This window comes from Myripristis murdjan, chromosome 24 (genome assembly GCF_902150065.1).
Source record: "Myripristis murdjan chromosome 24, fMyrMur1.1, whole genome shotgun sequence".
Taxonomy (NCBI): domain Eukaryota; kingdom Metazoa; phylum Chordata; class Actinopteri; order Holocentriformes; family Holocentridae; genus Myripristis; species Myripristis murdjan.
This window is the reverse complement of record NC_044003.1, coordinates 10,066,004-10,090,775: the sequence shown is the minus strand read 5'-3', so window position 1 is coordinate 10,090,775 and position 24,772 is coordinate 10,066,004. Positions and strand designations below refer to the sequence as shown.

General features: G+C 43.0%; 1 protein-coding gene across 4 annotated transcripts in view; it reads right to left on the bottom strand.

Annotated features, from left to right (window-relative positions):
• The window catches only part of fynb (FYN proto-oncogene, Src family tyrosine kinase b), a 76,189-nt gene extending 54,443 nt beyond the window's left edge, over nucleotides 1–21,746 (bottom strand). For 2 of the 4 annotated variants that reach the window (XM_030046843.1, XM_030046842.1), the window contains exons 1-2: nucleotides 21,585–21,746; nucleotides 9,052–9,120 (exon numbers count right to left, since the gene is read on the bottom strand). The gene's annotated coding sequence lies outside the window, so the exon portion shown is untranslated. The remainder of the gene's footprint in view (nucleotides 1–9,051; nucleotides 9,121–21,584) is intronic. The other 2 variants (XM_030046845.1, XM_030046844.1) reach the window with 2 other exon arrangements.
• Between the last annotated feature and the right edge of the window lie 3,026 nt (nucleotides 21,747–24,772).

Below are 24,772 nucleotides of genomic sequence, written 5' to 3'. Positions count from 1 at the left end.
ATCCAAGTGTGAAGCCATTAGAAGGACAGACTCTCTCTGAAGCTCTCACAGCCCCGGTGACAATATACCTGTCACAGCTCTCAGCGGGCCGGGCAGTAACTCTTAGCTTGTCAATGAGACGCCACAGCTGCCGTTGTTCTGGGTCTCTGAGTCCCTATCCATGCCTTTTCAAGCTGGCCAATAAAATCTGTGTGTATGGAGTTCTTTTTGGCCATATTGTGGTCTATACACGATGCCTGCAAGCACATGAATGGAGCCTTAGCCTGGAAATCTGTGAAACAAACAAACAAACAAAAAAAGCTTAGCATCATATTCAGTCTATTCCTCCTCAGAGTTAGAATTAAAACTGCGATCCAATAATGTTTTGAATTTGCAAAAAGTGCACATGTGAAAATGCAAAACTACTACAAATAAAGAACATGACTCACTTTTTTACTGTAAAGAAAAGGCATTTCATATTGCTTAATGTAGCTTTAAGGCTTGCGGTGCTACCGGGAAGAACAGAGCCCTTAAAAATGGGAGGGTATATGAGGAATAAATCATTAAATAGACCCAAGGCCAGTCATTAATATGCTGAAGGAGATGCAGCGAAGGTGGACTCTTTAGCCCTTTGTGCGTCAAGAAGACAGGATGAGGTTATGGTGCCATCTGCACGGTAGGCTCTTTTAGTTTCTCATGAGCACACAAACAACCGCATAAACATACGCCACACACACACACACACACACACACACATACACACACATCCTGCAAGAACTCTGCATACTCACTGCAGCCAGCATCCAGCCAGGGCTGAACAGAGACATTTCATAAACTTTAACCATGGTACTTCCTGAGTCAAACAAACAGACAAACTCAGAGCAAACAGACAACACGCAGCATAAATAAGCCGGTGTGCCCTGAACCAAACTGCGATGTTCTGCACATGGCCTCTCTCTCCATGCATCCATCCATCCATCCATCCGTCCAGCCTGCCTAGTTTCATTACAGGCAGGGGTAGACAGATGAGGTGTTAAGTGAATAAGAGGTCATTAAAACGCTGCTGCAAGGGTGTTCCTGCGTCCATCCTCGCCCCTTTTATCAGCTGAAAGACGCTGGGACAGAGGACAAAAAAAAAAAAAAAAAAAAAAAAAAAATCAAAAGGTCCTTCTTTTGGAGCTGTGGATTAAAACGATTAGGAGCAGGCAGTTAATCGCTCCTTCATCCCAGCTCTACTCCTGCCTCCCTGCTCCACCTTCTTTCTTCTCCACGTCCTCCCCATTTCACGGCACCTCTGCTTTGTTTGAGAGAAATATTACCAAAGGCTGCAGGCATGATTCAGATCCATAATGTTGCAAAATACAACGGCTGGCGTACGTGACTGTGGCTGGTCAAGATATGTTTATATGTCAGATATGTTATATGTTATATATTCATTCACAAGTTTATTTACAGAAACCAAGATCTCCCTGTCACTCTTCAAAGTGTCTTTACCCTCACTTTAGATGTACATTCTCACCGTACGAGACACAGCAATAATATTACTCTATATTTACCCTTTACCTGCACATCACACCATCAGTTTAACATGTCCTATAGAGGTCCTATGCTTTGGAATGGATTGCCTCCCTCATTAAGATCCATATCTTCCCACTCACTCTTTAAAAAGCAGCTAAAACAAAAAAAAAAAACATCTTAACCTTTCATGAATCCTCCATACATTACATATAGTCACTTCCTGCCCTCTCCATCGCCCTACATCTTTATTCTATGCCTTTTCTCCATGATCTCAAGCCCCATGTATAGACTTTATTTCCATTGTCTCTACTTGATATTGATTATTCTGTACTCTGTCTCGATATATTTTGTTCATCTAACATTGATTATGTGTGCACTTTATCTCCTTCTTTTTCAATGTTTATTTGTTTGCCTTATGAATCTGAATTGATTGTAATGATTGAAAGGGGTGGAACTCTTGTACAAGCCCACTGGGCTTCGTTCCCTCCTTGCACCATTGAGCTTTAACGTGTGCTAATAAATAAATAAATAAATAAATAAAAATGAATAAATAAAAAAAACACCCTTGTTAAAAATGTCTACTGTTAATGTGCATTTCCAGGCTATCTTTTTTTTTTCTTTTGATGGGGTATTTTTCATATTCCTGTGGATGACTGGCCAAAGGTAGAGCAAATGGAGATATTTCCACCAAAATCAATAGGTTTTGGTATCAGTCGGTCAAACTCAATGAGCAAGGGCTTCTTTATAGAGAACTGCATTGCACATTAGGCAAATACCGATTTCTCCACCAACAGTAGCCTCAATACACCAGAATGTACTGCAGCCAAGTTGTGTTTTTGTGAAAGCACTTTTTCATGACTGGGAAAAACCCCTTGACAGTGCTATCGCTATTGCCCCACATACTGTATGCAAACCTCAGCTGAATGCAACAACATGTGTCAAAAGTCGTTCTGAGGAAGTTGGGAAATCACAAAATTTGGTCGAAAGAGATGAGGCGGATTGAGCAAAAGTTAATTACAACACTTCATTAAAAAAAAAATGGAAGTTGAATAAAGTGAGCAATCTAACGGTGAATTTCTCCTTTAAGAGTACGCGCCTGTATAAATAACTCTTACATCCACGTAGAGTACACCCTGACACACTTGTGCACGTTAAGGCATCACTGACGTACATGGTTTCAGGGATCCAGGGCAGCGCGGTTGTGTTGTTGTTAGCGGGGCCTGACAGATACACCGCACTACGCTCTGCTGGCGGAGGAGGATCCCAGGATCCACCACGCCGCCGCAGCCCTTTGATGTTTCTCAAAGCTGACGTCTCTAAGCACATCCCTGCTGCCGCTGCTAATTCGCTGATGTCTCAACTTTCTCGAACACGGCACCTCGACAGTGCGGTGGTGATGCTGGGACGGCGGCCCTGACTGCTGCAGAACGAGGGAAAGCTGCTCGGAGAGGCGGCTCTGACATGAGTGGATCTGATGGTCAAGACAGAGAGCGCTTTTTTTTTTTTTTTTTTTTTTTTTTAACCGAGCAGAATATCTAATGACCGTCAAATGACCACAGGAAATCCTGGGGAATGTGGTGCACTGCTGATCTGCTGCTGGAGGTGATAGAGGGTGGGGTGTTATGTTCAGCTTTCAGGAGGCCTCTTTAAAGGAACAGTTGACCCAAAACACAAAAGATATTCTCCCTCTTACCCATGGTGCAATCTATCCATCTAAAGAACACCAGCAACATCTATCCACATGTAATTTGTACTTGTTGGGGTGGATAAATACAGTTTACAGTATTCCTCTTGAGGTAATACAGTGGTCCCTCGTTAATCGCGGGAGTTACGCTCTAAAAATAACCCGCAGTAGGCGAAATCCGCGAAGTAGTCAGCTTTATTTTTTACAATTATCATAGATGTTTTAAGGCTGTAAAACCCCTCACTACACACTTTATACACTTTTCTCCGACAGGCATTAACATTTTCTCACTTTTCTCTCTTGTTTAAACACTCTCAAAGTTCAAACCTTTGTAGAAAAATAAGGACGCAGAGCACAATGCGCTGAAAAAAAAAAAAGCATGCAAAATTGCACTAAAAAAATCCGCGAAACTGCGAGGCTGCGAAAGGTGAACCGCGTTACAGCGAGGGACAACTGTAGTACCCAAAACTCCCCAAGTTCAAAACTCATGCCCATGAAAGAACAGAACATTGGAGAATTCACATTACACGTTTTTTTTTTTTTTTTTTTTCTGTTTAAGGCCTTCAAGAAAACATGAAGGTAAAATCAAAACACACAAACACCTGCACTCTTAATCATTGCTTCCACTGCTTCTTAGTCATTTATTCAGGGGAATCAGACGTGTTTTGGAACATCGGTGCCTGCTGTATTGATTTGAGTCCGATGAGTCAAAACATGTCACCTTGAATAAATCAAGTATGAAGTAAAGGAATGTCTTTTGACTTTATCTCCTTAAAAGGCTGCCCGTTCAGCCCCGGTGTGCCGGGGTGTTGGAAGACAGGGAAGGCTGCAGCAGACTGGAAACTTCACTAAATCACACAGAAAATCTATGTGGATGATAGACTCCACCAAGGGTAAATGAGAGGATGTTTTTATATTTCGGGCACTGCCAAAAGTCAAAATCTTACCAAGATTATTTGTCTTATTTCAAGTAAAAATGTCTTATTTCTAGTCAAAATATCTCATTACACTTAAAATAAGACATGATCAGCTCAGGTTTCAAGTGAAAATTTACTTGAAACAAATTCTGCCAATGGAACAAGCAAATTTTTACTAGTGACACAAGTGAACAAGTAAAAATTTGCTTGTTCCATTGGCAGAATTTGTTTCTTGTTTCAAGCAAATTTTAACTTGTTTCAAGTAAATTTTCACTTGAAACAAGTTAAAATTGTCTAAAAACAAGTTATTTCTGAGCTGATCATGTCTTATTTTAAGTGTAATGAGATATTTTGACTAGAAATAAGACATTTTTACTTGAAATAAGACAAATAATCTTGGTAAGATTTTGACTTTTTGCAGTGGGTGAACTGTTCCTTTAAGCACAGAAGGCACTACATACTATATATCTCACTGTGTAAAATAAACCGGGTACACCTCACGGCGCTGCCTAGATCCCAAACAGATCACTTCATTAGAGGAGGAGGAGGAAGGGAAAGCATTTGGAAGAAAAATGCCACCAGATGTGTCAACGGAACAGAGTGAGGCTTAACCAGCTTCATTAGGAGCAGCCGCTTCCCACCGCCTGTGTCTCCATACCGTCAGGCAAAACTTAGAACCACAATGGAGCCACAGTCTGAGGGTTACTCTGACATTTCAGCGAATAGTTCCACAGCCCACACCGCTGCAGTCATTATCACGGAGGTAACAAGCCGGGAGGAGAGGGTGAATAGTTGGCTTTGGTGCTGCGAGGAGGCAACGAGCGGCAGAACAGTGTGCATTTTGTTTCGTAACTGCAAATCATCCTCGCAATGCATATCAGGGCTGAGGATAATGTGAGGATAATTATCAGCGTGCCGTTTAGCTCTTCTTTTGACACAATGCAAAAGCTCGCAGAGAGACGGAGAGAACTGGCAGGTTTTGGCATGAAACGACACAAGAATCAGTGACTCATTTCTGTTTCTCACCAGCCTACAATACCACCCACAGAGAGCACACACACACACACACATGCATACACACACACACACTCATCTGTTGTTCAACGGTGCCACAGTGGAGGGTGATCTTGATGTGCTACCGTCACACCTCTGCAGAGCCTCTGCTGACACCTGCAGCGCACCGTGGCGTGTCTTCTGTGTCACCTCCGCCTCACGCACTCACAAGCTCTTCCCAAAAGCTGAGTCATACACAGAGCTGTGATGTGAACTCCACAACAAGCCCGCTCTGCCTGCCTCACAGCCCAGCAGTGAGATGTGTGGATGTACCATGGCAAAATGGAGCACACATAATAACCAGCTATTAGTGCGGCGATGAATGAGCCTGCATAATGAACACGCTTGCTGTGAATGTTGGATTCTCAGCTGACTTCAGATTCCTGGAAGAATTCCTTGTTCAGCCCATTTCCACTAAGCCATTGATGAGGAATCCAACCACCCGCCCTCCGAAAAAAAAAAAAAAGGCTCTTCTCCATTTATAGCTGTTTGCAGATTGCTCCACTGGGGTTTTCACAATGTCTCTTCTTTGTCAGCAGGCTGGGTGGGGATTGCTGGGAGCTCCCTTCATCCTCAGGAAGAGGAAGCTGCAGACTGCTACACCTCTGACCGGGCCAGACATGAAAACATGTGCAGGTCCCCAAACATGTGAGGCTGCTGCTGCGGCGCCACGGCACTACCGTGGAGCTGCAGGGGCCACGCTTACTGTGATTGTAACTGTTTGGAAAAATTGGAAAATTCAAACTCAGATGTTACACGGTGCAAAGGACGTGATTTTAGAGACAGATTTGACTTTACAAGCTATGAAAAATTCTACATTAAAATGGGTGTTGCTGTAACTAATGCGGGCAACAAAGTCACAAAATTTCATGAAATGAGCACTAAGTCTGCAATGCATAACCACAAAGGGATTATGTATTATTGTATTATTGTATTATGTAACAATAGCATGAACTTGACACACTGTGCACACACCGGTTGCGTAATATGAAAAAAAAAAAAAAAACTCCAACTACTTTAATTACTTACTGGAAAACAGAGTATCTTCAATGGTGACCTCAAACTGAACTAGTAGGTGTACAGTAAATTAAAAAAAAAATCAACCAATTAAACCCTCACACATTTGCAATCTAGTTCCTCCATCCACTGAATCAAATAAAACTGTGTTTGTCTCTGCATCTGATATTTTATTTATCCATCCCATATGATGTCCAACCTCAACATCCTGTCATACTAGGAAATAAATGATGGAGAAGAACACTTCACACACCTATTTCATGGGGCAATTGCATAGGAGAGGGACATGTGGATCAAAGAAACCCTTGCCTGCATAATGACGATGGTCTTGCACTGAAAACATCACAAATAAACACATCACTGCAGGGTAAACAGTGTCTTTTCGGAGCAGCAAACACATAAAATCAAGGAGGTAAGATGCCATTTCATCGGGTATTGTCTATGCAAGTAAAGTAGGGTGAGGTTTTAGTCATGGTTAAATAAAAAAACTTTTCACTGAAAACATCTTCACTCACAGTGGAAAACTTGACACGAAAACACAACGTGACAAATGAACCGAGAGCTGAAAGTAAATGCCACACCGGCCATGCATCGCACCGTGCTATTTCGATGTCAGCTGCCTGTTTCTAATTGTATATCCCTCATGTCATTTATAAGTCTTTTATGGTGGCAAAGTGTATCTCTCTCACCTTCTGTACGCAGAGCACTCTATTTGCATTTTAAGACACTGCGCTGTGTCGCAAAATTTCTTGAAAACCAAGTGAAATGCGGGCCACATGGTGGATTTCAAGGACGGCGACGGCTGTAGCAATCCGGCTGAAATGATGCAGGCTGTCTCGCAGAGGGCAGAGCATACAGTGCTGCTGGATGCTGGCCGCTAATCTGGTATCAGAACCACCGTGTTCCTCTCCGGCCTTGAGGAGGCCCAACATGCTAACAGTCAGATTAGGATCAAACTGAAACATCTTTCATCTGACGCCGTCATGGTGTCAGCCGTGTGGGATGAGAATAAAAAAAAAAAAAAGAAAATACAAAATCCCTCAGATCAGAGGAAATCACGAGAAAGTGCCGCGATGTGCTGCGAGTCGGAAGCTGAGAAAAGGTGCAGTGAGCTCCGGCTGACCTCAGATTAACCCGTGTGGTGATGTGCAGGTCCAGACGGTGGATTAAAGCTGGGAGGAAAACAGACAGCGGCGGAGACAGGCAATGTACAGGTCATAAACTGTATAAAATAAAAAAGATTTAAGCTTTTATCTGGTTCTGTCCCCTGCGCTGCGAGTCAGTCTGTAACAACGACACGACTGACCCGCAACACAATGTACCGCTCTGCTGACGGTACACAAGCCCCATTTAACGTATTAGTGGAGGGAAATGTACACTGCCACAGGTTGGCGGGCCACACTGACGCACCACAGCAGCGCTCGTGCACTTTAGGCGGTGAGGGGACGGGGGGAGGCTCTGAACAGCAGGTTGGCCTGTGGCAAGCAATCTCAGCTAGTGGTAGCCAGCTGGTGGCTGTGGTTTACTGTTTGTGTGTGTCTGTGTGTGTCTCTGTGTGTGTGTCCTTGTACCTCTACACTTATGGCCCAAGAGGATAAAAAAGTTGAGAAGAGCTCAGTGGAAGTTTGGGGTTAACATTGCCATCCAATGAAGCAAAGACGGATAAAAGGAAAGATGCTGAACTTAATTGTGAGAGCCTGGCAGCGTCCACCTGACATCACTGTCCAATCAGTCTGCACACTGCAAAAAGTCAAAATCTCAGCAAGATTATTTGTCTTATTTCAAGTAAAAATGTCTTATTTCTAGTCAAAATAAAAACAAGCAAATTTTTCCTTGTGACACAAGTGAACAAGTAAAAATTTGCTTGTTCCATTGGCAAAATTTGTTTCCTGTTTCAAGCTAATTTTCACTTGAAACAAGTGAAAATTGTCTAAAGACAAGTTATTTCTGAGCTGATCATGTCTTATTTTAAGTGTAATGAGATATTTTGACTAGAAATAAGACATTTTTACTTGAAATAAGACAAATAATCTTGGTAAGATTTTGACTTTTTGCAGTGCACCGTTCCACTTTTGGTGCAGCAGACCCAAAAGTGACTGCAAACCAACATGAGCACCATGTAATGTTAGTTTGCGAACGTTATTTATGCTCCTCTGTTTAATTCTAAGTCAAAATTAAACTAAATACATATGTCACCTGTGAATAATTAGACTTGAAAAGCATAGGAATTTAAGGTTTTGACACTGAAGCCACTGTCATATCAGCCTCATAGACAGTCTTTTTTGAAATGTTTTTTTTTTGAAAAAACATCTTTTTTAAGCAAAGTTTGTCGACAACACTTTCAGCTTTTGGAAAAATCTAACACAAAATATATCCACTTGTATGGCAACAAGCACACACCCTGAACCTTCTGGCTTGCCGTACTGTAGTATCTTTTCTGCTCTGCGGTTTTCCTGCCTGACGATCGCTGTGATGTAGTCTTGTCAGGAAGCAGGCACCGAGTCTGCTGTCTCTTTATTTTATCTGCTATCTTTGATAAAACTGTGTTCCTCCGCCACACTGACATCCCATTGGTTTACATTTTTAAATGATCCTGCCCCAGCATCCTGTTATGACAAGAAATACAAAAAAATCGAGGAAGTAAAATGACATTTTCATGGGGTCTTTAAAGGGAGAATTAGGTTCGGAGAAAATAAGGTGTGGGTTGGGAAATGAATGCAGTCAATGAGGTCTATTAATATGTGTACTATACGTGTGAATGAACTCATCCACTCATCTGTGCTTGCTTGAGGCTACACATGTGTTTGTCTATGTATGCATGTGTGTGTGTGTGTGTGTGAGGCCGTCTGTTGTGCGAAAGGTAAACAGCGTTGCGGGTCATACCTCTAGTTTTCAGCGTATCAGGATCTTTATTTCCTCCACATTGCTTTGTGCGCCGCCAAAACAGAGGCCCTGCAGGGACAGAGAGAATTTCAATTATTCATCGACCCGCTTCAATAAAACATGCATATCAACCGTATGTGCCGGCAGACGTCATTTGCGCTTCTCATCAGAAACGTGTCTCACGAATCTTTACGTTTCCCCCAGCACGCCTCGGGACGACGCAACAGCTTCGCCTAACACCTCTTTTTAGTATAGCTTTTATTTATTTGTGAGGTGATAAAACCAGAAACTGAAGTGATAAAAACAATGATAAGAAACGGAGGAGTGGGTGGTCACAAATTTGTACAGGTGACAAAAACAAAAATACCCCCGTGGGCTTTAAAAAAAAAAAAAAAAAAAAAAAAAAGCCCAAAAAAAACCCTCTCACCTCACAGACACAGGCACGTCTCACCATCGTGACCGCAATATCTCCACCAGCAAACAACAGGTTGCTGCAAAGCACACATGAGCTGCCAGGTTTAATCAAAAGCCTGCATGATGGCCTCATTTCAGTTCTCTGTAGTTCTCCTCTGTCTCATCTCAGGCAGGCAGGTGGATTTGGAAATCCATTCATTCACCTCCCCAGGTGTGAATGAGGAGATGTTATTATGAATTGAGTGCCTCAGAAACAGGCTTGAAACAACTCCCTAATGCCATCTGCGACGGTGGCGGGGCCGTGCTGAATCTAGGGGGCCGCTAAAACAATTTTCACCTCGTGCACAAAAGCACGTGACGTGCGCTTTTTTGAGGGAAGAACAAAAGACGAGTGCTTTCTCCCCACAATGCGGTTCATCCATCTTGGCAAAACTAAAACATTCAATAGTCGTGAAATACAAGGGATCCATAAAGAGACAATATTTTGGCTCCAACCATTTCGGCTCTCAGCTGATGCTCTTATTGAGGGCACTTTCGATAACTCATACAGCAACAACAGAAAAAAGTCCTTTGCAAATCCAATTTGCAAAAAAAAAAAAAAAAAAAAGCAAGGGAGAAAAGTAGAGTTCAGAGCAAAACGATAAAGGACATTTTTAATGGGCTACATGGCAACTGTTATTTACAAGATAAATCTCCACCAAGCATGCAAAAAACTTTTCAGTCCCTGCCAGCTCTTTGAGTGACAGCAGAATTACACAGAGGAGGCATTGTGTGGCGAAAGGGCCAGGGTTAACTGAATGGCACGCTTCCTAACCGCCCTTTGTTTACAAAGGAGGTGCTGTTCGGCCTGCCAAATATGTTATAACCTATCAGCCACTAATTTGACTTTAAAGCCCAGTCCTGCTAATCTAATTTAATCTGTCTCTCTCTTTCTGGGCTTCATTGATTGCCGGAGCAGAGCAGGTCCGACACTGAAATGTACGTAATCCGAGAAATGCTCATGCACTGCACCCGACGTGACGTAACCGCCCCTTGTGCAAAGTGGCCACCCACGTGGAAACCTGGTGGTCGTGTAGTACGTGTCTGTGTGTGTGTGTGTGTGTGTGTGTGTGTGTGTGTGCTTGTTGGGTGGCGGTGGTGGCGATCCAATTTGGGTTATTGCATGATAATTTCCTGTCATGGGTTAAATTAAGGCGTCTGACACCACCAACAGGCCCCAGCGGTTCATTTGAGCAGAGCAGACCCAACCGGTAGTAAAGCTGCACAGGATCAATACGCATGAAGCAAAGCATGCTGGGACTCAGCCTGCAAAACATGCAGCGTATTGCCCTGTGTGCAGCTTTTCAACGTGCGACGTAGTGTTTAGTGGAACGGTTATTATAATGTAGATATTATCAGACAACGCTGTGGTGCAGCACGTGGCTGCTTGGACACACACACACACACACACACACACACACACCGGGTACTATCTTTAAAAGCAGAACTTTCCTATTTAAAAGCCACCAGCGCAACAGCTAAATGGCAGAGATGTGGGTGTAGATAGTGAGGTAAATCTGTGTGAGCCACCAGAAATGAAGCAGAGTGCTGACTGCCTGCTCTGGCCTCTCCGTCTCTCAGCAGATAAAAGTGGAGGAATAAAGAGAACCTCAGACGGAGAAAATGAGAGAGAAAGCGAGGAGGCTGATAAAGAAAGGCAAAAAAATGAGAAAAGGGCTGAGCGGAATGAGAAAACGAAAGTAAAGAGAGGAGAGAGGAGAAGAGAGAGAGAGATCGGGTTCAAGAGAAAACACTGAGAAAGAAAGAGTGGCTTAATGCAAATAAGAGAGAAAAGCCTGATGAGAGAGAGAGATCAGCTATGATGTTGCCACCCCTTTTGTTAAGTGGTGTTATTTTGTGTGACACATCCAGTCTCATCTTGTGAGTGAAGTTTCAAATCAAGAATTAAGATTCAATTTAAAAAAAACGCTCCTAACGTGGGCTGAGATTATTCAGGATATTGTTATGCTAATGAGAATTACCAGAACGTATGAATGCATTAAAAATGGCCTCATGAATTGGCTCAAACACAGAACTAGGCCAACATACGGTACTATTCAAACGTTCTGCCAGACAGAAAACTACTTTTTTTTTTTTTTTTTCAGTTGCAGGTTGCAGCACGTCTATTTTGGGGGATCTGTGCATGAAACTATGAGGGTGTCCCAAAATACTCTTGCCGTGCTCAGCGTGTAAGTGAAACATGTGATTTTAGGCCTCCTTCAACAGCAGAAAATTGCCATTTGGCTTCCCCACATGTCTGTGTCCACTCTGTGGCCTCCTCTCTCTCTCTCTCTCTCTCTCTCTCTCTCTCTCTCCCTTTCTATCTCTCTCTCTCTCTCACTCTCTCTCTCTCTGTCTGTCAGTTGAGGCGGCCATGGCGATGGGCTCCCAGCAGGCTTTGCTGTGAGTGTTTAGAGCCCCGGCCCGGAGGGAGAGCTGCCTCTCTCTTTTCATCAGCAGCCCCTCCAATAAAACATAATGGCACTGGGGCTGCGGGGGAAAGTCATTCAGCCACACAGCTGTCACATGACTGGCCAGGCACAACAGACTCAGTCATTCTGCTGCTGCCGGTCGGCTACCGGGCCAGATGAGTGGGCTACAAAACTGTCCGGACACACAGCGGGCTCCATAGAGAAGGGCGCGCTGAGCTGCCACCCAGGTCCAGTGGGCAGGAAGGCGGGCATGCCATGCACTGTGCAGACAGTGGGTTCAAGCAGAAAAACACTCATGCTTTGTACCGTTTAACTTAAAACTCTCCGTCAGCCACCCACTTAAGGTTCATTTCAGGGCTCGTCTCTACGGGGTAAGTAGGGCACTTTGCCATTTCAATAATAGCAGCATTTGCAAAGCTTACAGCTGCAGGCTGCAGCCTTTTTACATGGATTTAGAGTAACCTTGTAGACTGTGGGTGAGTTTAGCAGTGATGATATGTTCTGCCGCCTGTGGTGCATCCGAGCGTTTGTTGTCATGGAGTTCCTAGTAAAGATATGACATGTTAGAGCACTAATTAAATCCAGAATATTTTATCCTATTCCCAGGAGCCCTGCTAGATGTTATTTGATGGACAAGTCAGGACTGCCTCTGGGCTGACAACCTTCTCTGAGAGGCTGACTGACAGACAAAGCTGAGGAGTGGATTAAAACGGACAATTATCCTCACCGTACATTAGGCCCTCGGTACATTATCTGCACTGGCTGTCTGCATCTATATTACATAAGGGGGAGGGGATTTTCCAGGTGATTAAGGTATTATGGAGAAAGCTATGGAAAACCACCATGGATGTGCAATGAAAACACAATCTGCACATCCATAACTCTGCCAAAAAATGAAGGTGTTTTTTGAGAGTGAACTCCTCAAAAGGAGGATGCTGTAATCTTTGGGTTTTCGCAAGGAAACCGCAACATTAACAGATGACCTAATTCCCACAGCAGCCATTTTGGACACGTGCAGGTGACTGAGTCTGGAGGCATGGCATATAAACTAGCGTTATTTACTGCTTATTATTTATTGTTATCTGACTTCGGATAACAATTGGCAAATCCATTAGCAAGCAATCACACCAATAACAACTAAATTAGGAGTTTGCCATCTTTCTATTCAGGGCCCATCCCGTGTTCCCAAAGTCCTGTGATCTCTCAGAGTACTTTTTTCACACTGAAAACAACCTCTTGTTCCCTCTATCCCGTGTTCCCTAAACATAAAAACATAAAAAAAAAACATAATCTCATAGTGTATATACAGCAAATAAGCTATACAAATTCTTGGAAGCAGCTTGTCCATTAACACCATTTCAGATATTATTAGCGGAACATGGATTTTATGGATATTGGCTATTTCATGGATATTATTCTTTGTGTTTTGTAAAGCTTTAGCTAGCCGCTGGAAGCTCACAAAGTAAAAGGGAGTGTATCTATGTTCCCTAAAAATATGACGTTGATCTTCTGACTGATTCTTAAAATCCATGTGTTTCAAATGTTTTTCAGCGGGGAGCCTGCATGTGAAAACGATACATGTGACTGGATCCAAGACATTTGTATGATGTGCAGCACACACTCAGATGACGTAGCTGGCCTGTAAACTTCCTCTTTCGGATAGTTTCCAACGCTGTAACTTGAAATGACCACAGTGGGAATAACGTCCATAGCGTACGGGTCTATTTAACATGTTACAGAGGCTCCTGAAGATAAAACCCCGTGGCTCTGCCAATATAATTTTATCTGCCGGTGGTGTCACAGCCTTTAATGGGGCCCAGTGATGGCCCAGGTCTGGCGTGCCAGTGGGACGCCGCTGCCAGGATGAGCAATCGTCTCCTTTGTCAGCAAGTCGCAGCTGCATCAGCATTGCAGAGAAATGACGCTGCACAGCCAGCGGAGAGGAGAGAATAACACAGAGGGCAGACAGGAGACAAGAGTTCAGGAGAGTGTATACTGTGCTGCAAATTGGCCATAATGTAACTTCTTGGCAAGGAGTCTGACACATACTTACTAGGTGAGACGACATGAGTGCTCACAAGCCGGTGCTCTGCGTGCAAATTCACACGGGCTGCACAGTCACATCCTCTCTGCTCCACGATGCCTTGAGTGGAAAATGATGTGGCACGAAGCTAAATGGCAAAGGGGAGCAACGCGCGAGTGATTACAGCATATGTCCACACTGAAAATTCATAGAAACTCATAACGTAATAGCTTCTTTGCAATGCAGATGAACGCGCTGTTTTCCAACAGCGGCGCCCGTGGCAGAGCACAGGGACGTATTGTTGAGACAGAATATGGCCTTTGTCGCTCACATGTGGCATTAAACAACAGCTGGAAAATTCACAGCAAAGTTAATTATGTATGGAAATTCTCCCGGCCACTAACGTACAGAAAGAAGCCGCTTTTGTTTTCCCCTTAAAATGCAAACACCTGCCGTCAGCCTGTTTGCCACCATGGTAAACATATCATTAATAAATGATAAACTGTAGTGAGCTGTATCCTCTCCCTCGCTCGTCTTTTCATCGGGGAGAACAACGCCCACATGATTCCTACTTCAGTCTGGCAGGCAGAGAGCCTTAAGACGCTCAAATGTTCGCTGGAGAGGCATTCTGAAGTAACATTTAAAGATACAGGCCGCATTTGGAGAGACTTCATGTCAACATCCAGACGGTTACGCAATCTTAACCCAATCACCGCCTCATTTCTCAGTTGTGTGTCCACTCATCAGATCCCTGCAGAGACGAAGCGGCCGTTTACAGATGATGAGCTGCAACTAGGTCAGTCCTCAGAGCAAATGCCAACAAGTCAGCAGCCTAGAATTGAACAGTGCGGCACATTTACCAGTTGCTTACTGCCATGCCGCTGTGTGTGTTAACGCTTCACTGTCTTTCCATGAAAAACAACTTGCATTTGTGTCCTTTGTTCTTAGTTAATTGAAAAATCCGCCCTCAAATTCTCTCACACGGTTAGCTATCATCCATTTGTGATGTTCAGTGCTTTCCGGTGGGTGTTTTTGAGATTTACTTTTTGAGTGTCGAGGCTCTCTCCGCCTGTCTCGTCTGCTTTTGCTCCAGTTAATGATTTCAAATATTTTCCAGAATTAATTTTAACGATGACTTTTCCACCTCCCCGTGCTGTGTGTAGGTGGAGAGAGCAACAGTGCTTCAGCAGTCAATAAAAAGTGAGAGAGGGCAGAATAATGCGGTGGTGTTGCCTTGCCTTGACTGGTTGTTCAAATTACAGAAAAGTCATTGCAGATGGTGTTGCATTTCACATGCTTACTAACTGCAAAGTTGCAAACTGCGGCGGCACTGCATTCTGGTCTACTGAGGCTACTGTTTGTGGAGGAAACTGGTGTCTCTGCCTTTGCTGTGATGGCTTTCTCCCTGTGTAACTGTTAAATGTCAGTGCAAAACACTGAGTCTAGAAAATCTTGATCTTTACTGGCGATGTTGATAAACGTTAAGCTACATATCAGCATGTCTATGTTTGGTCAGTCGACCTCAGAGATAAGAAAAATTCACCTAAAAAACAGTTTCTTGGGCCAGGAAATGCAACGTACATCACCAGCGTCTGTTTTTTGAAAGTCACCATGAAATGAAAAATGACTTTTTCAACTTTCCTTGTTGGAATATTCACATATTAAACGATAAATGTCAAACAATTTGCTCAACTTTGATGTTTTGAATTTTTATATCACAATCCTGTTACTTCCACATCCTGGCAAAGTGTCTTATCAGTGGTGAAATTTCCATTGAAACCAGTAAGCTTGAAAAAAACGTTGACTAATTCAATTTTAGAATAATCACACCCTTCCCATCAAAAAAAAAAAAACCTGCCTTTTTCTGCCTGACTGATCTCTTTTGGAAGATACCTCTCAGTGTTATGTGCCACCCTAACAACCTGCCTCTACAAGAAACAGCTTAAAAAGGCTCTCAAAATGCCATTTCATTGTGACTTTAAATCGGGTTAAAGCGTTTTAGGGTGGATTTTGTAACGGACGTGACTGTTGAAAGAGCTTTGCGGACAATTTGGACGGGAGAAACACTATGCATGTTGCGTAATGCGCAAAACAAAGTCTCAGAGAGCATAATAAATGGGAGTTGGTTTGCACTCATCCCCTCTCCTCTGTTTCTAAAGCTGTGTGTATGCTGCTCCCAGCTGTGCTACTCAAACCACCAGATGATGGGATGGAGCCTTGGCTAGCTGCTCCGGCTGCAGCATATGGAGGAAACCTGTTATACAGACCTACTATTGCAGCTCCACTGCTTATGTGGCAGTATGAACTCTTGGCGAATTCACCGATTCCTGGTATATTTATGCAGTTATAAGGATGTAAATATAGGTTGTGAGGCTCCAGCGCACGGCTGAACTCCTGAGTAAAGGCCCGGCTTTTGAAGATGAGAGTTAAATGGAACTGGAGAGATTAGAAAAAAGGAAGAGATTAAAAATGGAAAACGGTCAGGAGGATATGAGGGGAAGCCATGCTGCTCGTGCTCTCTGTGCCTGCGCTGCACATGTAAATGAGCAACTGTGACTCTTTTCAGTGGAAACCAGAATCACTGACCAGTAACTGACTGAGCACATTCAGATGCAATCCATACCACACACACACACACACACACACACACACACACACACACACACACACACATACACACAATAAGAAAGCCCTCCCTTCTCGTTTCTGGCAGGTGGAAGTGCTGGGTTGATAAGGGAACGTGTGTGATGCGATCGGTGTTACTCCAGGTCCTTGAAGCAAGACAAACAACAGCAGCTAATTGAATTCCTTTGAAGAAACACTCGTAAGATGGCCATCTCCACGGGCTCTGCTTTGACAGGCTTTCATGCAAGTTATATCTCTTTCACACATCATTTCATCCCATGATATTGCTGCAACAATGACCCAGCGGCATATGCCTGGCTCACAAACAGACATATTTCTCCTTTTTCCATCCAAATTAATGAAGCTGATGGATTGTGTATTATGTGAAAGCGCAGCATTGAAACCTCTGGCTTTTTAATTACCGCAGTGAAAAGAAAAACTATCTATACTGGTAGGGAAATGCTGGGGGGGATGCAAGCGTTTGGAGGCGATCATATGATCTGCTGCTCTGCTCTCACATGTCGGCGTACGTCCCCGCTGGCTCTGTCATACCCCGCATTCATCCATGGTTAAACATTTACTCATCTGTAACAAGAACTTCATTTGAGCCTGCAAGTACGTCACGACTTAGCCACAAGCTGGAAAAAAAAAAAAAAAACACAAGAGAAAAGAGACACATTTTATCTCGTCCACTGGAAGCGAGACACAAAGGATGCTATTGTCTCTGGTGTTTCTCTGACCCCCAAAGTTCTGGCGTGATGCTGAGCGCACAGGGGGCGTCGGACCCGCTGCGAAGTCCCTGTGATGACATCAACTTCTGGACTGGGATGCATCTTATTAGTCATGTCAAAGCACCAGATTTGTGATTGCACATGTAATTAATACAGACCTGGTTCAGATTATTCACCCAAATGTTGGCTTTCACTTGAAAATGTTGTCCCTCAAAAGGCTCACTGTGTGGAGTGTGTATTTGATATTACCGCATATGGTTGAGGCTCATCTTAGCCACAGTGGCCCGGGCCCTTAGCTGCATAAAGTAGATTTTTTTTTTTTTTTTTTTAATGAAATAAAAAAATAATTAAAATAAAAGTCACTGAAATTAACTCTATTTTACTCGACATTACTTTTCTCCCTGTAAAGCAAATGGTGACCTCATGCTGCAAAAGTTGGCATAAATTAAAATTTGAATCAACAAAGCCTCCACAAATTTTTTAATAAAACGGTGTTTCCCAACCTAACTGATATCCGATTGGTTTACACTTTTAAATGATCCCTCCCCAAGTTATGTGCTGCCCCAACTTCCTGTTACAAAAGGAAATACATAACACCGAGGAAATGATATACCCATTCATGGGTATTTAAAAACTGACTTTTCATCACCAGGACTGACAGTAAGTTACAGGAAACTATAAGTTGTATGTTGACTGTGAATGGTTGGTTTCTAGGCGGGCCTGGTGGCCCAGACGGCTCAAGCACGCATCTGCAGTGTGCAGACGAGTTCAAAACACGCCCCCACAGTCAAAATCATTGCAAAACATGCCTACGCCACTGAGGCTGAGGTCAGGGAAAGTGACAGTTTGTGGTCTGTAGACAGACCCTTCTCAGCTTCAGCACATGCATAATTTCCTGAGTTCAAATCTGACCTGTGACATTTACTTACTGCAAGTCACTGGCCTTTCTTTCGCTAAATATTTCCTGTTGTTCAACTATCAACTATCTCGTAAAGGTAAAATGTTCAAAAATAATCGTTGAAAAAGGCTGGTATCAGTTGGAAAAATGTGGCAACTCTTAAATAACCGAGATCTGTAATTTGAGACACAAAAAGCTTTTCCAAGAGAGGTGCCAAGTAAAATAAAATCCATCCTCAAATGGCCACTTGCTTCTCTGGATAGGGGCTCGGCCAAAAGCTGATCAAAGTGACTTTACCCTCTCGGCAGACGGTGATCAAGGTGACATTTAGAAAGATGTCACCACTGTGGACACACTCGATACTTTATTTCTCAACTGAGCGCAGAAAGTACAGGATTTTAGAAAAAAACGATTCAGTACACCTGGCATTGTCCTACGCAAAATGTGAGATTCAGACGTGGAGTCAAGGACGTCTTAGTCGAGTCCAAGTCAATTCCAAGAGCGGGTCCTGTCATGTCTGAGTCAAGACCAGAATCGAGGGTACTCAAGACCAGAGAAAGTCAAGTGCTGTTCAAGACTGAGAGCAAATTAGTCATTCATCAGTGAGCATCTCGAGCCAAATGTAAAAAAAAAAATCCCCTACAGAGTTTCTTAAGAATCAGCAGAGACCAACAGTGTACTTCAATCTGCAGCAGCTCTGTAAACCCTTCAGCATCCACCTGATTTATCCATAATCGACACCTAAATAAAGTCTGAAGACCGGCGAGTTTACTGGTGCAAACCCTTCAACTGTTTGTGGAGCTAGGGAGAAAATAAACAGAGGTGGACAAACTCAGAATATCATTGATCATTTTCAGATAATTGGGGGAAAAGAACGAGTCAAGAATCCATAGTGACCAAGAGACCGATACAAGTCCAAGGGGTCAGAGAAGTGATTTCTAAGTACTGGTGGGACTATTTATCAAAATTAGAATGAGCCTGTTTCATTAGCAGACACCACGCGGATACAGCTGCATTATAATTACTGTAATCTAATGTCTTAACTATCTTACCTATCTGTGCTAACCAGACCGATCAGGTTTATCGTTTGTCATGCCGGCGGAGAGTAGCCATCTGTCATGCAGCGTCAGGGTGATGCGATTGGGAGGCGAGTGGTTTTGGCAGCGTTTCAATTCAGTGTTAAAGGATGAGTAGCTGTATAAACCTGTCTCTCTCTGTCTGTCTAACCGGGCCTCCATACTGAACGCTGGGGACCTGAATCACTGACACCATGCATGCCTCACCCCATTGTACAGCACAGGGAACCAAAAAAAAGAGTGTTCCTTAAGCCATAACTCATTCTGACAAGAGCAGTTTTTCTATAACAAGGCAAGAGGCAGGGATATGTGCAAGTGCAGTGGCTACACAAATAAAGCACATGACTGCAAATGTGCCAGCTCTGACAGAAGTAAACACGGCACAATGAAGGGGATTTTTGCTTAAGTGTCCATAATATTCCAATTCAGCGGGATTTATACTAACTTCCAGCAGACTTCAAACACTTTGGACTCATAAAACCCGAATCCTCAGAACTTGAAAATGTGAGGAACAGGGGGGTTTGTGCATATGCAGCTTCTCTGAAAGACAATATTTCATCATGAGCACTAGTCTCCATGGTTGGTTCTAAGATTACTACCTTTGTTGATCCAACAAAGATTACTGCAGGCTCCCTGGAGACTGATTCATACACTCAACCATATATTGTGCTTCCACACGCTGCACCTGAACTCAACACAGTAGCAGCTGTTCTCAGCAGCCCATAACATCCCATGGTTGTAAAACAAACAGTTTTTTCGTGCAAAAACCTTGCTGTCTGCACATCAATGGCGCTTTAGTATAAACCCAATGGAAGCAGGATTTCTGAAAATATGGATCATAGGTCTACTAACCTGGAAACCTTGCACCAACACCAAAAGAAAGCTGGGAAACTATAAGACTCCACCGTTAAAATCAACAACTCAGCGAGAGATTGTTGAGAAACTTCAAGGGGAAAAAATGACAATGGCATGGTGTAGGTGGACTTCCAGCGTCCTTTTCATCATGAAACACTCCTAGGGGGGAAATGCTGACGCAAGGGAATTGATTCGTTGAGAAACTGTCGGGTGCACAATGGCAGCGGCCAGCAGCATAATCAATTACACTAATTTTGCAAACACAATGCATGTAACAAACCGCTGCAGTTACAGCGATGAAAACCTGGCCAAGTTTTATGGTTCTAAATCTGGAAAGGAAAGGTCTATCACTGCAGTAGAAGGCGCCAGAGGTGACAAGAGCAATTGACCCCAATTACCAAAGGAAGGAAGAATACTTCCTAATGGGACTCCTAATAGGGAGGGGATGTCTCAATAAGGCAGCTACATTTCCACCACATGGCACAGACCTGATTAAAATGCACAAAACTGCATTGTTATTCTGGGTGGCTGAAAAATGCATATAGAGCTGACCTGTTGCAAAGAATAAGGATTAAGGGATTAAAATACACAAAATAAGTGCAGCACTGTGACATTCCCCCCTGCAAATCAGACAGCGGATTCACTCCCAATTATGGTGAGAGGCACAGACAGTGCAACAGATAATGCCCAGGTGCTGCAGGCAGGAAACCCTTCATCACCACTCAGTGGCTGCTGAGTTTCAGCTTGCATCACACTGATCTTTGCCCACACAATGTGGAGGAATGCAGCCTCTTCCTCAGTTCACGGAGAGCAAAAGTTAACGGGAGGGGGGGGAGAAGCGATGCTGGCTTCCTTGCAGCAGCAGCAGCAGCAACAGCAGCCTAAAAGCATCCCGGATAGCGGAATCACCATAAGGCATGTGAGGTTGTGTCCTTCATCTGACTCCACCAGGCATCAATACGAGATGCTGATGGGGGCGAAGCTTTTGGTAAACAACCGAGCAGAGGGATCAAAACCAATGCGTCAAGACGCTTTGAAGATTTAAAGCGCCTGGGGAAAAAAAGAAAAGGAAAAAAAAAAAAAAAAAAAAAAACACAGCGTGGGCTATTTCTCCTCTTTGCTGATGACCGCGGATAACCCACTTGTCTAATTGGCCAAGGGTTCTGTTTCTTCAATTCTGGTAACAGACAGCTAGATGTAACCTGGACTATATTTCCGAGATTAAACATCGCATCGGATGCACAAACAGCCGACGCCTTAGCCAGACAGCCTTTCCACAGAGACGCAGATGTTGCCAGGCCAAGTACATTTACGCACAAATAACGTCAGTGATAATAATTTACGAAAAAAAAAAAAAAAAAAAAAAATCAAAGTAATTCATTTCGCCTGGTGGATGGGTGCGAGCTTAATGAAAGGTAAAGTGGGTGAAATGTCTCTTACCTAATCCAAGGCGTCTAGTAATCCGCAGCGCTGTATTCCATTACCGTTATAATGCAATTATTTCTCTAGAATAAATGCTGCGCTTTCCTGTGGCCCTGGTGTCGCCCTGCTCCTCGTCGTAGCCGCTGTGTGATGGCGTTGGCTCTGCAGGGCCACAATGAAACTCACGCTGCCTTCAGGTGATGTGGGAAATATTGCCATGTCGACCAAAGCGCACGCTAACGACCCACTCCCCACAAAAAAAAGCGGTGCAAAACGCAATGAACGCCTCATCGCGGAAAACATCGGCGACGGGTCAACAGCTGATTTCATCCATATTTTATTGCTTGTCATTCTGTTTAAATAAATAGTATTGTGTGCTTCCATTTTCACCTTTTGTTTCACTTTTAATTGTCATTTAGTTTTTCTTGGAATAAATCAAAACAGCAAAAAACATGCCTGAGGCGCATTTTCTCTTCCTAAATCTGCTACCGGGGCATAAAGTGGCTGCGTGCTGCTTTTTCTTCTCCAAAATAAAAGAACGGACACTGCATATCACATTTTCGTGCCGGGTCCGGTTGCATACATGCCGTTATTTCCCGACCAAAACAACTCATAAACACTGGAAACTCGGACGTATGAGCATACGAGGAGCATTTGAAGGCAGCACGATGGGACTATGGAGTAGAGTGACAGGACGCGGACCAATCAGAGAAGAGAGAGGGGCGGGAGGAGGGATGGGACAGGGATAGAGGTGGCCTGAACTAAAAAGTAGTATATAGTATTTCTATGGTTCATGGCATTAACACTCCTAAACACATTTAAAATAAGACCATAAACACAAATTATAAGGCTTTATTTATATATATTAGGAATATCATAAAGAGTTTCTGCTAAGCCTATAGGCCTACTTGTTGTAGTGTTAGTAATGTTTTTATTGTGTTTTATTGTAATGTTTTTTATTTGTTTCCTTTGAGTCCTAAAATATGCTTCTCTGTGGCCTTCTGCTGTTGTATGGTATTTTTAATCCCTTGTGATCAGCATTTGAGCATATTATTGTTGCAGGGTGTATAATGTTGCTGTGATGTTTGGTAATAGCTTGGCAAGTTTATTCAAAATGAACAAATGAGCTCATTAATAATTAGTTTCATTACATGTTGACCTTAACTGACTGCAGCTTTAGGACATTTCTTTTGAATCTGTATGGTTGTACTTTGTGTGAACTCAGCTGGTTTAAAGTGTTGTTTATACTCAAAGGTGGCCACACAAGTCACATTTCCTGTTGGCCTGTGGGGGGCGCAGTGAGCCCTGCATGTTGTCTTTTTTTTATTGTTGTTGGAGCGCCATCTGCTGTCTGAAATTTGTGTCTTTTTTTTTTTTTTTTTTTTTTTTTAAGCCAAAACAGTGGAAGCCCCAAAGCAATGTAGTATGTTTGCACTGCCAGTGACCATGGCTTTCCCTGTTAAAACCTGAAGCTTGGTGCGTTAGTTTAAGTATCTGAAAGCCCATTAGTGTTTCTTCCAGGAGTTTCATTAAAGCACACGAGCAGCAAATTAAAGTTATAATGATTAAGTGTCTCATGAGGAACTATTAGGACCACATTCCTGATAGTTGGACTCGGTCTTTATTTGACATGTCTCTTCCACATCATCTGCTGTACATCTGTCTGGAGCGATGCCTTTTCTTTCTCTGCTTTAAAACATGACGAGGTGACCAGGGCTGTTAAATCCAAATCAGGATAAAAGCCACTAAAGCATTCAACGAGCACCCATTTGACCAGACATTCAGCCCTGCTTACTCATTCAAGTCAGCCGTTCTCTGACTAAATTGTGTTTTACAAATCTATCCCTGTGTCAAAATGACTTTTTGGGCATTTGGCAGCACAGTGCGTTAACCTTTGGAACAACCTGCCTGAGGAAATATGTCTGGGGAAACTGTGTGGCTCCTGTCAAGACCCAGCCGCAAACCCATCTCTATAAACTTCAATTTAACTCATCCGCTGTTGGTATTTTTTTTTTTTTATTGGAACCACCACATGGTTTCTGGATTTTGGTGAAAGAGCTTTTAGGAAGTTGTGGGTACAAACGGAGTCAGCAAGACACGTCTTCACTTTGTCAAAGATGAATTTGTGTTTATTTTCAGTATGATGGAGTACAGTTGTAGAGTCTGTAGTTCCTACAATTAAATCTAATTTATTGGCACATTTAATTCTTTTTTTTTTTTTTGTAATCATTACTTTGAGCTTCAGTAGAGTCCTACAGTTGACAAAATGCTGCTTTACCACCCTGCCAAGACTAAAATTCTGGTTAAAACACTGAATACTTGTAATTTTTTGACATAAAAAGTGAATATTTGACATGCTGGCACTACTGCAGATGCACAAAATATCATCTAACAGCAGCTCCAATTGGAAACTCATAGTAGTGTCAGTCTTGACCAACCTGTACTGGTCAAACCCTTGTTTCTAGTCTCCACATCTTTTGTTTTTTTAAATGCTGTGTACATTAAAGGATACATTACCAAAGGGGTTGAGCAGGCATGGCACACACCCAATCCTCTGCTGTCTAATTGAGGCACCAGTTGTTGTCTGATGTCAGCAGGCAGGCCGGTGAATGATGACAACCACGCCGTCCCGTGCCAGCTTCACACACACCACACAACCTGCAGCTGCTGCTCTCAGCCGGGACTCGTCACGGCTGGAATTTGAGTTGCCTCCACGTGCAACTCAGCACAGACTATTATTTACCAGCTAACAACAGTCATCAGCAACATAACCCGCTGGAATCTGATTACCTTAAAGTAGCCAACTATTTGGTTAATGTCTCCAAATCCACAGAATATTGAGATGAGTAAATATTTTCCACTTTCTAGGTTGTAATTAGAAATGGGTTGCAATATTGTGTCATTTATGTATCTGTTATCAAACAGTTAAATGTGTAAAATGATGTTAGTGCCTGCAATTTATCAATCTAAACATTATTTCTCTTCATTTTGGATTAAAATAAAGTATTTTTTGCATTGATTTCAGTGTATAAAAATATGTTGATTTTACAGTATCTGTTTTTTGTAGATGCAATGAATCCCTCCCTCTAGATGGTGTTAGCAAGGAAACAGCATTTCTGTGAAGGCAGTGTGTCATCCAAGGAGTCCAAATTTCAAAATAATTTCTCTCAAGACTTTCCTTCTTGCAACCCAATGCTTTTGTAACC